The 11771-nt window shown below is 35.9% G+C and overlaps 1 protein-coding gene and 1 long non-coding RNA gene across 5 annotated transcripts in view; both read left to right on the top strand.

Moving 5' to 3' along the window:
- Window positions 1-11771, top strand: part of LOC139075837 (uncharacterized) — a 128994-nt gene that overhangs the window by 10938 nt on the left and 106285 nt on the right. The window lies entirely within an intron of this gene.
- Window positions 1-11771, top strand: part of HMG20A (high mobility group 20A) — a 76528-nt gene that overhangs the window by 625 nt on the left and 64132 nt on the right. The window lies entirely within an intron of this gene.

The raw sequence follows: 11771 nt of genomic DNA on the forward strand, positions 1-11771 counted from the left end.
TGGGATTGTATTTTATGTGAAAAGTTAGGTAATTCTACCAAGTTGTGCTAATCACCAGCCTCCGGTCAGAATTTATGTGAGTTTTGTTTCTACGCGTACGATGGAAAATGTGCTCCCTAACAAAATTTTCTTAAGGCGTTCTTCAAAGGATTCGAAACGCGTTGTTAAAATTCTCCACTCATGTCTGCAAGACCATGCGCCTTCTTGTGTGACTCACGACTTGCCCACCCCTGCTCCCCGAAAGTTCAACCTTGACCCAGTGAGATACAGTGGTGTCGTCTTCCTTGACACGCCACAGAAACTCTGTAGCTGCTCTTTTAAGGAGGTGGTTTATTGCGGGACTGAATATTTTACGTAAATTACGAGGCACTTTCACCTTACCAGAATGAAAGTGTCATACGAGGTACTCAAATACTTGGTGTAACCTTAGCTGATGTGATTGTTATCTTACATTCTTAGACCTCTTGATTTTGGGCTACAGGCTCTGCCGTGTGCCTGAAAACAACTTCTCCGCCTTAAAAAATTTTACGTGTAATTTGTGTGTAGCATTTGTGAAAGTTATACTTTAGTGCATTTTCCCCCTTTCTAATTAAATTTAGCATCAATTGAAAAATGGTATCTGTTCTTTGTGGTTTTAAAGCATGGTGCCAAGAGCAGGAGATTGAGCTCAGATTTTAAGAAGGGGGAGAAAATTGGCTCACAAAGGACAAAAGATGAGTAAGAAAGAACTTTGTGTATTTCCTATATTCTCAGTGTTTTATGAGAAACTATATGTACAGTGGTAATAAACACTCAACTTTGATTCTTTGGCTTCTCTTTTCAAGTACCACAATACTTAGGTGTTTCTGTACTGAAGAAATCAATCTATTTGGAGCTTATAAAATCTCAACAACTTTAGTAATTTTAGGATATCTATCAAATGAACTGTAATATCCTTCAAGAATTTCTAAAAAAATAAGGCCTGTGTATTTTTTCTTTCTAGGATTGTTACCTAATCTATCCTCGGAGTTTGCAATTATTTTAATTCTAGTTCTCTTTAAAAAGCTATTTGGTTTAGAGTTTATTAGAATATATGTTTTCAACCAAATGTTACAGTGAGGAAAAAAATATATGTTTTAACTTTCTGTAGACAACAACAAAAATCTAAGACCCTAAAGTCAATGAATTATCCTTTTAAAGACTACAAAATTTCTGTAGTAGTTGAAAAGGCAAGACGAAAATAACATCTATTATTACAAGGTTGGGGACATGTCGACTGCCTCAAGCAAGTATGAATTGATTAGATAGTGTTCACTGTCTTCTGTATTAATGTAATATAGAAGAAAACATGATATGATCATCCTGACAAATTATATAGTATTAGGAATTATTGAAGTAAGTAAAGATTGTGGAGCTAAACGATAAAAAGGATAGAGAAATGAATTATAATATTGACTGAAATGCAGTAGTGCCGCCTTTTGGAAACTGTCTTTGGAAAGCAAAAGAGTTTATTAAATTGGTTTTTATGTTACTCCATGGAAGAAATGCAGCATAATAGAAATAAGAAAAATTGCCACAGCTGAAAGACTTGAACAGTTTGAAGAACTGTCTGTTCAGAAGAAAGCAATATATAAAGCACATACCTAGAAGAAGATGTTAGTGATAAGTGGCAGTTATTCATTAGTTCCATCAAAGAGAAAATATTAGAAAAGCTTGTGAAAAATGGAGGGAAATCGTGGAACCTGCTTTTATTCTCTCTACAGGTATTCCTGTAGAGAGGCTTGCTCTCTTCTGGAGGCTTTTTTTTTTTTTTCACTTAATGGTCTTTGTTGCAGTTATCTTTGCATGTTCTAATAGAAACATACTATCAAAATCAGGAAAATAAAGACTTATGTAGGTGTACTCTTGTTTCTTTGAATTAATGACTTTGGGATTTTCGTTCCATTATTTGCTGTCTATAATAAAGAATTTGTCCGTTTTTTAGAACATTTAGATTAAACAACCATTTTTTTTCCAAAAGCAGTCATTGTATACACTGCTAACAGCAGTTTGTAATATTAATATAGTAGGTCAAAATTCTGGATTCTGTCTCACTGAAATGTGATTAACCACAGAGTGCTAGATAGCATATCTTACGCAAAGTGTCTTTTCATTCTTTTGTCTCCCTTTCTTTGGAAAATCATGCTTTTTTTTTTACAACTATTGCCTTTTAGTTTGTTGTTTTGGTAGTTGGTTGTTTTTGCTATGAGGTTGAGTGTTAAAGAGAGTATCCTAACAACTTGAATGGTTTTTCAATTTACTACTCTGCTGTCTTTATCTCTATTTCAGGGCCTTCAAGAGTATTCAAATGACAATACCCCTTACATGACTTTTTATTATTTCAACAAAAGTTTGTTGAATGCCTGCTGTGTGCTAGTCACTGTTCTAGGGACTTGGAATACATCAGTGAATACAAACATTTCCATATTCTGTTGGAGTTTTATTTCTAGTTTCCTAATCAAAACTGGAATTTTGCTCTCCTGCTGTTCCTAAATAAGATCTATAGTATGTTCGTTGTTCTGACTGGATCAAGAAGTAACCCTAATGTTGATCTCTCTTGGTCTTGATCTCTAAGCCATTCTAAACCAAGTTTTGAATATTTCAGCTTAATTTTTCTTCAAGCCATACAACTCTGTGTTAAATGTGCATCCCTTTTCATTGACGCATACATCATGATCCTACCATTCTAGCCTCTTTTGTATGGTAAAAAATAAATGAAAGTGAACAATGGGGAAAATATGTGATCAGACAGGCCTACTTCAAAATTAGTGTCTAAATTTTATCAGCTGAGCTTACTAGCTTTAACCTTGAGCAGTTTACTTGATCTCTTTGAGCCTCAGTTGCCATAAACCTAAATGGGATTGTTTGGTGGATCACAGATATTATAGGTAAATCACCTGGCACAATCGCTGTTGTTAGGCACTTAGTGAATACTGTTATTTTACCCTCAGTCTTACTTCTGCTCTTCTGGCTATTGGGATTTGCCCACATGTCTGTTTTAAGCCTTACATAGTCCCAAAAGTGTGGGATACAGTGCTAGGATTATTGAAATTCTATCTTCCCCTATCAGCGTGCTCACTTAGCTGTCAAGATGTTATTTTTTGTTCCTTGTGGGAAGGAGAAATCACTAATTTCCATGATCAGTTTAGAAAATATGCATAATAGAAAAGTTTCAAGAAAAGGTTAAGGAATCGCTAAAGTAATTTGAATTGTTGTAGGAAGACTTTCAAATCATTTTTCTAAACCTTTTTAAATACTAAGCCTAATATTCAAGGTCTTTCACACTATGGCCATATCTTTCGTTACCTATCTACACATTCCTAACTGGATTTGTCTCTGAAGAAAAATTCTGCACTGTGTCTACCCTTTCTATCTTTGTTCATGCTTTCCTCTGCCTGAAACACTTTCTCTTTTCCTGAGAATCCCCGTCTATCAAAATGCCACCTTCTTTGAGGCCCTTTCTCAAGTACCACCTTCAACTTCAAGAGGTATTTTCTTATGTCTGTCCTCTTTCCACTCTCCCAAGCATATATACTCTGTCCATTGATCTTTCAGAGCATTTTATACTTTTCTTATGACATTTAATATCCAGTGCTGCTGCTGCTGCTGCTGTTTTTTGTCATTGTTATTGTTGGATGTAGAGTTTATGTACTGCCATAAAAGGCTGCAGACTGTATCTTATTCCTGTCTGTTTGATGTTATACCTTGCACGATGCCATTCACATCATAAGTATTCAGTAAATATTTGTGGAGTTGAACTGGTGCTTGAGGTATGATGAAACTGATCAGTAACTTTTGTCCACTGTTTATGCCCAACATTAAGCATGGTGATCCGCATACAATAGACATTCAAATATCTGTCAAATGAAAGAGTGAGTAAGTCATCATTCTCTCATTTGTGGGCATCTTAGCATGTCAATATGTGGATGAGCATATATTAAACACCTACTACATGATAGAACTGTGAGAAGTGATCTCTGCCCTCAATTGGGAAGAAGTTGTAATTAATGTGTGTAGACTCTAAAGACTGCAGGTGTTTGAGTGAAGCTGGGATGGGGACGTCAGTATACAGTTGTTTGCATTGTAAGAGGTATCCCAGGCTAACTGAACTCGGAAACAGAATAGAGTTGGATATCAAGAGATGCTTAACTTGAGATTCCACTCTTAGTTATATACCCAAGAGTGAATTGAAATGTGTTCACACAAAAACTTTTACACAGTTGTTCACAGGATTATTCATAAGAGCCAAAAAATGGAAACAAACCCAAATGTTCATCAGTTGATAAATGAATAAATGAAATGTACTATAGCCATACAATGGAGTATTATTCAGCAATAAAAAGGAATGAATAGTGATACATGCTATAACATAGATGAACCTTGAAAATATTACACTCAAGTGAAAGAAGCCAGACACAAAAGGCCACATACTGTCTGATTCCATTTATATGAGCTGTCTAGAATAGGCAAATCCATGGAGACAAGGTATATTAGCAGTTGCCGCTAATGGGGAGTGATGATATGGGGAGTAATTGCTAGTGGGTATGGAGTTTCTTTTGGGAGTGATGAAGATGTTCTGGCATAGTGGTGATGGTTGCACAACCTTGATACCAAAATATCTTGTATACCAATATGCTAAAAACCACTGAGTTGTACACTAAAGAGGTGAATTTTATGGTATGTGAATTATATCTCAAAAAAGAAAAGAGATAGATAAAGATACTTAAACTTGAAGCATGCAAAATTTTGAATGGGGCTAGAAGAAGGAAGCAAGAGATATGAAAGCAAAGAGGTGATAATTCTTCCTCACATCCTGGAGGGAAATGTAAGTGGCTAGGTACAGGGCTAGAAGTATGTTGAGGATTAGGTGAGGATGAATGTGAAGATTTCTGGCTATCTTTTGTCTTAATGAAGCAGGCAGTGAGGTGAATGGTTAGACTCGAAGGGTATTGACAAAGGAGAAAGACATCTTAGGATCTTGAAGAAAGCTTCAGATTTCTTTTTGATTAAGTCAAGGATGTGGTATATGGTCAACTTGTTTTCTATGTGAAGGTCAACTGAGTTCAGAGAGTGAAAGTATCATAAGGGAAGGGAGTCTGATAGCAGTCAACACTGAAGTTACTAAAGAAGATGGCAGAACAGAGACTAGACACAGGTATAGAATTTGGTTCTAAATCTATCACCCAGTGATGCAAATAGATAAATCTTAACAGGAAGGAATCGAGGGCAGTGATTTGGAGAAGTCAGTACAAATAAAGGTATTCATTTGAATAAATATTTGAGTACCTTTTAATTGCCAGGCACTATGAAATAAAACTATATCTATTTTCCTTATTTGAATTATTTTCTTAAGATAGAATCTTATGAGTGGGATTATAGCTTCAAAGAGTATGGGCATTTTATAGTTCTCGATACAATAGCTATGTTATTTCCCTAGAGGTTGTACTAATTTTTGATACCACCAGCAGGATATGAGTGTGCTGTTTTTACCACAATTTCACCAGCAAAAATGTTTGGCTAATTGAATAAGCATAAAATTATTCTTCACTATGGTTATTGCTTTTAATATGATGTGTTTCTATACCATGGAACTGGCATCAGTTGGAGCATGAAGGAACGCAAAGCCTTTATATTTGCTCTCCCATCTGGAATCACTTCCTTAGAGAATATGGATTTTTAAGGACCCTAGAGATCAAACCCGCCTCTAATTTGAATCGGCTCACCAACTACTTTTATTCAGTGGTGCTCTCCTTATTTTCTAAATGATAGTCACATTCAAACCACATTTAGTCATGATTCCATTTCCTATGTAACTAACTTAATTCTAATAATTTGATGTTGTAGATATTAACTAACTTCATTTTGCATATGAGAAAATTGAGGCTTAGAGAGGTTAGGTCACTTGCCCAAAGTCATTTAACCAGTAAGTGATAGAGATAGGATTTGAGTGTCTCTCAGGCCGGTTATCATTCTCATACTCCATGATCCGTCAATAGCACTACTAAAATTTACTGGTGGCCAATGGAAACTGGAAGAGAAATCTGAAATGAACTTGGACAATCAGGCATTTACTTACCTATGTACATAATGAAGCGGTTAGCAGAGAAATATTTTATTTTGGGGAGCGGGGGGGAAGATACAGCACATAGACGAGGAGAGGAGGTTTTCTCTTTAAGCCCACATTTTCAAGGCCCTTTCTGTCTCTCTGATGAGCAGGTACATACTGCCCCCAAATCTGTGATGGAGCAAAGTAGAAACAGGAAGACAGTAGTAGGAAAACAACTGTCTTTGAGTATATACAGTGAGACTCAGCTGATGGTAGAAGGGGAAGACAAATGGCCCTAAGAGAATCCCACAAAGTAACTTTTAAAATAATGACTTCAAGTCTAACATGATAACAAGGATAATGAGATATTCAAAGTATACTAGGTGTTAGCAAATGAAGAGAGATTCTTTTATTTTTATTCAAATATAGTATACTCCCTAAACAAATTTAAGACCAAGAATACAAAACAAGAGATGCCATGTTCCAATGCTGGCTTTTAGTCAGATAAAATGTAATCCCAATATATAAATAAGATAATTAAGGCCCAAAATTACACACTAATAAGTGACACAATGGGCACTCAAACATAGGCATGCTTCCCAGTACATTTTACTAAATTGAACTCAGCGAAAACAACAATCATTGTGATTGTTTTCTAATTTGTATGTATAATTTTCTAAAATTTAATATGTAATCCTTAAAAGAAGTCATTTCTCTGTGTATCTTAAAACAACAGTAAAGATCTACATACCAAATTAAGTGTTTGGTAATAGGTTAGAATAAGAAATAATACTGAAGATCAGGTTGAACCCTCATGTATCACATAGTCTATCTGTAAATTACACCTAAATAATATTTGTCTGTATCCAAGATTGCATTGATAGGGGTAGGAGACTCACATCTTTTTAAAACTATCATAGAAACATTATTCTTGAAAGATTATGATGTGTATTTATGTGTCTTTGTATTTAAGCATTTGAATTTTCAGTGAAGTCCTGGCCTCTTCTTTCATCCCTACTCCTTTAAGTGAAACTAACACTCCTGCTTCATAAGAAAAGCAAAGTAGAAAAACTGATATGAATAGTGTATATTTTGGAAGCATTTGTATTTTCTACATAATAACTGACGTTTATTGAGCACTTGCTGGTGTGTGGCACAATACTAAAGCAGTATTATAGAAGTAATATTGAGTAGTTACTAAGAAAAGTGCTCTAGAGTCAAATCCTAGCTCCATCACTTACTAGTATGTGATCTTAAAAAGGAAATGGGAGATAATAACTGTATCTACATTAAATTATTAAATCCATATAAAGTGCCTGGCACGTAGTAAGCCCTCATTAAGTGTTTTTGTTTCTAGACATTTTACAAATATAGCTACGAACATTTAATCTTCACTTCCTCACAACAACTTTATGAGATAGTGTTTTCATTTTACATAAAAGAAAAGTGAAACTCAGAATGTTTAAATACCTAAGTTAAATAATTTGCCAAAGTCACATAGCTAATAAGCAGTAGAATTTTGATTGAGAGCCCAAGCTGTGACTTCCACTCCTGGCTCTGGAGGACTAGGTTGCTGCAGACTAATGCTTTTGCTGAGAACAACATGAAAAGAAGGATTCTTAAAAAAGGAAAGAAAAGAATAGTGAAGGTATCAGAGACCTACTGAGGCAGCCAGGACTTAAGAAACCAAAATCGTGGAGCTAAGAGAACTTCAAAGAAGAGAGCTGTTGTTCTATGCTTCTCTTTTCCCCTCCAGGAATTTGCTTAATTCATAGTGCAAGGGGCCGGCCTGGTGGCACAGTGGTTAAATTCATGCACTCCGTTTCAGCACCCCGGGGTTCACAGGTTTGGATCCCAGGCATGGATGTAGCATCGCTCATCAAGCCATGCTGTGGCGGCATCCCACATAAAATAGAAGAAGATTGGCACAGATGTTTGCTTAGCAACAATCTTCCTCAAGCAAAAAGGGGAAGATTGGCAACAGATGTTAGCTCAGGGTCAGTCTTCCTCACACATACAAAAATAATTCATAGTGCAGGACAAGAAACTGTGAAACTTAGCAGAAGATTTCTGCTAGAAGCAGAGAAGCCAGTAGTCTCTTGGGGTACATAGAAATTGGAGTTTAGGGATCCCCAGGTGGCCAGGACTGAGGGGCCAAGATCCTGTAAGAGAAAGGAGGCACCAAGAAATTTTTTTTTTAAAGGTTTTATTTTTCCTTTTTCTCCCCAAAGCCCCCTGGTACATAGTTATGTATTTTTAGCTGTGGGTCCTTCTAGCTGTGGCATGTGGGATGCCGCTTCAGCATGGCCTGATGAGTGATGCCATGTCCGCACCCAGGATCTGAACCACTGAAACCCTGGGCCACCAAAGCGGAGCACACTTAAGCACTCAGCCATGGGGCTGGCCCCAAGTAATTATGTTTTAAACTTATTTTCCCCTCAAGGTATTTACTGCGCAGAGTCAGAAGCTAAGAAGCTAAGCAGAAAACTCCTGAAAAGCAGAGTGAGATTTTTGTTCATCTTATGATGTTGAGAAGTAAAAATTAAAATTCAGGTTCCTCCAAGGAAGAAAGGACCTATGAACACACCAGACTCTCAAATAGGATTCCCTAGAAGACTACACTCTTAAGTTGGGGCAAACTAGAGGTAGAGAAAGAGCCTTACAAAAACTGCCACCTAGCCTCAAATCGGCTCAGTTTCTGATTGAAATAAGATGATCTATGCTGCTACTGCATTCCAAAGGAAAGGGTGATTTCTCTCTGGAGGAAGTAATATCATCCAAAGCTTCTACAGTTTTTCATATGTAAAATCTGTCATGCTAGCAAAAATTACTAGGCATGTGAAAATAATAGAATCAGGAGAAAAATGATCCAGATATTGGAGTTATTTGATATGGACTGCGACTAATATGTTTAAAAGAATAGATGCCAAGATGGAAAATTTCACTAGAGAAGTAGAATCTATTTTAAAAATCATTTAGAAGTTCTAGAAACTGAAAAATACAATGATTGAAATTAAGAACCTTTAACAGAAGATTTGACATAACAGAAGAGATGATTAGTGAATTGGGAGATAGAGACTTAGAAAATATCCAGACTGAAGCATGGAAAGTGTAAAGGATGGAAAGAAAGAGCATAAGAGACTGTGGAAGGCTGAATAATGACCCATGAAAGATGTCCATATCCTAATCCCCAGAACTTGTGCCTGTGTTACCCTACATAGCAAAAAGGACTTTGCAGCTGTGACTAAATTAGGAATCTTGAGATGAGATTATTTTGCGTTATCCATATGTATCCTGTGTAATCACAGGGATTTTAAGTGGGAGGCAAGAAGATCAAAGATAGAGATAGAAGGAGAGAAACAGAGATCAGAGAGAAGAGAAGATACTACGTTCTTAACTTTGAAGATGGAGGAAGGGGCCATAAACCAGGGAATGTAGGCAGCCCCTAGAACCTGGAAAAGGCAAGGAAATGGATTCTCACCCAGAACCTCCAGAAGGAATTCAGCCCTGTGGAACCATTTTAGACTTCTATCATCCAGACTGTAAGAAAATAAATTTGCATTGTTTTAAGCCAACATTTTTGTGGTAATTTGTTATAGCAGCAATATGAAACTATCACAGAAATATAGGGGAAACGATGATCAAGTCTAATATACATGTAATTGGATTCCTAGAAAAGGAGAAAGAAAGGAGAAACAGTATTTGAAGAGATAATGTGTTGTGACTTTGTTAAATTAACCTTTATTAAGTAGAGCCCTGGGACTCTGATGGTGAACTGTGGTTCAACAAAAGACCATAAGGGATTTGAAATAGAGAAATTTGTTTCTCACAGGTCCTGGAAGAAGAATACAGTACTCCTAGAGGGCCATATGGGGAAGTCAAGGCAAGGTACAGGCAGAGAGCGCCACAGGATCAGGGACACGTGCCTTTATTAGGGTCCATGGGTGGTGTGCTTTGGGATTCCCAGGCTAAGCCTGGACTCTTCAGTTGAAACCAAAAAGAACAGAGTTTTGGTAAACTTCAACAGGGTCTTATCTAAGTGACCCACAAGGGGAAAGCTCTGAGAGATGGGGGAGACAGTTTATCACAAGGGACATTGAGGAAGTCATGTCAAGAACTTACATTTACTTGAGACTGCAAGCTGTTGTCTAGGGCATGTGCTTGCATGAGGAGTTAATGTCAGTTTAAGGCCCCCACAGGCCACTTGGCCAAACAAAATGGATGCTAAGACAGCAATACTGTGGAGTAGCTTAGCTAAAGTTTCAACATAATGAGTAAGGATTTTGCAAAACTGATGAAAGACATCAAGCTGTGGATTTGAAAAGTACAGTAAGCCCCAAGCAGAATAAATGCAAGGGGTACCAAACTTAGGCACTTAATAGTAAAACTGCTGAAAGTAGCTAGGGAAAAAAAGACACCTCATATTCAAAGGAACATTCATAAGACTGACATCTGACTTCTCAACAGAAATAATGGGGGCCAGAAAACAATGGAATACAATCTTTAAAGTGCTTAAAATAACCGCCAATCTAGAATTCTGCTCCCGGTGAAAATATTGTTCTAAAGTACATGAGACGTAAAGAGATTTCCAGAAAAATAACTAAGACAATTCATTGCATGTAGAGCCTCACCAAAATATATATATATGTGTATATATATATATACGCACACACATAAAAGGCAATTTTTTCAAGCAGAAGAAAAATGATCCTAGATGGAAACTTGAAAGTTCAAGGAAGAAATAAAGAGCAACAGAAAGGATAAATACATGCATACAGCTAAATTAATATTAACTGTATAAAACAACAAGGCTTTAAATATATGTTGAATTAAAATGTATGATAACTGTAACACAAAAGGTAGGGTCAGTGTAAAGGGAGATAAAATATACTAAGATCCTATCATTGTCTGGAAAATAGTAGAATTACTAGTGTTTTATTAGACTAAAATAAATCAATGACGCATGTTGTGATTTCTTATATAACCGTTAAAGGAATAGTAAGTGAATATATAACTACGAAAAAAACAGAATGAAAAATTACTAGATTAATCCAAAAGAAGGAAGGAAAAGAACATATAACCGGTGAGACAGAAACAGCAATAACATCATAGATAGAAACCAAATTTTATCAAACATCCAATTAAAACACAAAGTTGTCAGATTGATTTTTTTTTAATACAACTATGTACTGCTTATGAAAGACACACCATAAATGTAAGGACCTAGAAAGGCTAGAAGTAAAAGAATGGAAAATATGTGTCTTGCAAATACTAACCAAAAGAAAGGTGGGATATATACTGTATAAATATCAATATTCAGTAGACTTGAATACAAGAAGAATGATTAGAAATAAGGAAGAACATTTTGTAATTATGAAAGGGTAATTCTACCAGGAAAATGTAAGAACTATAAATTTGTATGTATCTAGTAATATAGCTTCAAAAAAACCCACATTTTTTTCAAGTTCACCTGGAACTTTTACCAAAATAGATCATATGATGTGCCATAAGGAAAATCCCAATAAATTTCATCCAGAGTGTTATCTGACTACAGTAGAATTAAGTAAGAAATGGATTATAAAACAGTTACTAGCAAACTCCCCCAAACATACATTTCTGAATAACCCATTGGATCAAAAAAGAAATCTCAATGGAAATTAGAACACATTTACAACAAAATAACAATAAAAATATATCAAAATAATGT

This window comes from Equus przewalskii, chromosome 1 (assembly GCF_037783145.1).
Source record: "Equus przewalskii isolate Varuska chromosome 1, EquPr2, whole genome shotgun sequence".
In the NCBI taxonomy this organism is placed as follows: domain Eukaryota; kingdom Metazoa; phylum Chordata; class Mammalia; order Perissodactyla; family Equidae; genus Equus; species Equus przewalskii.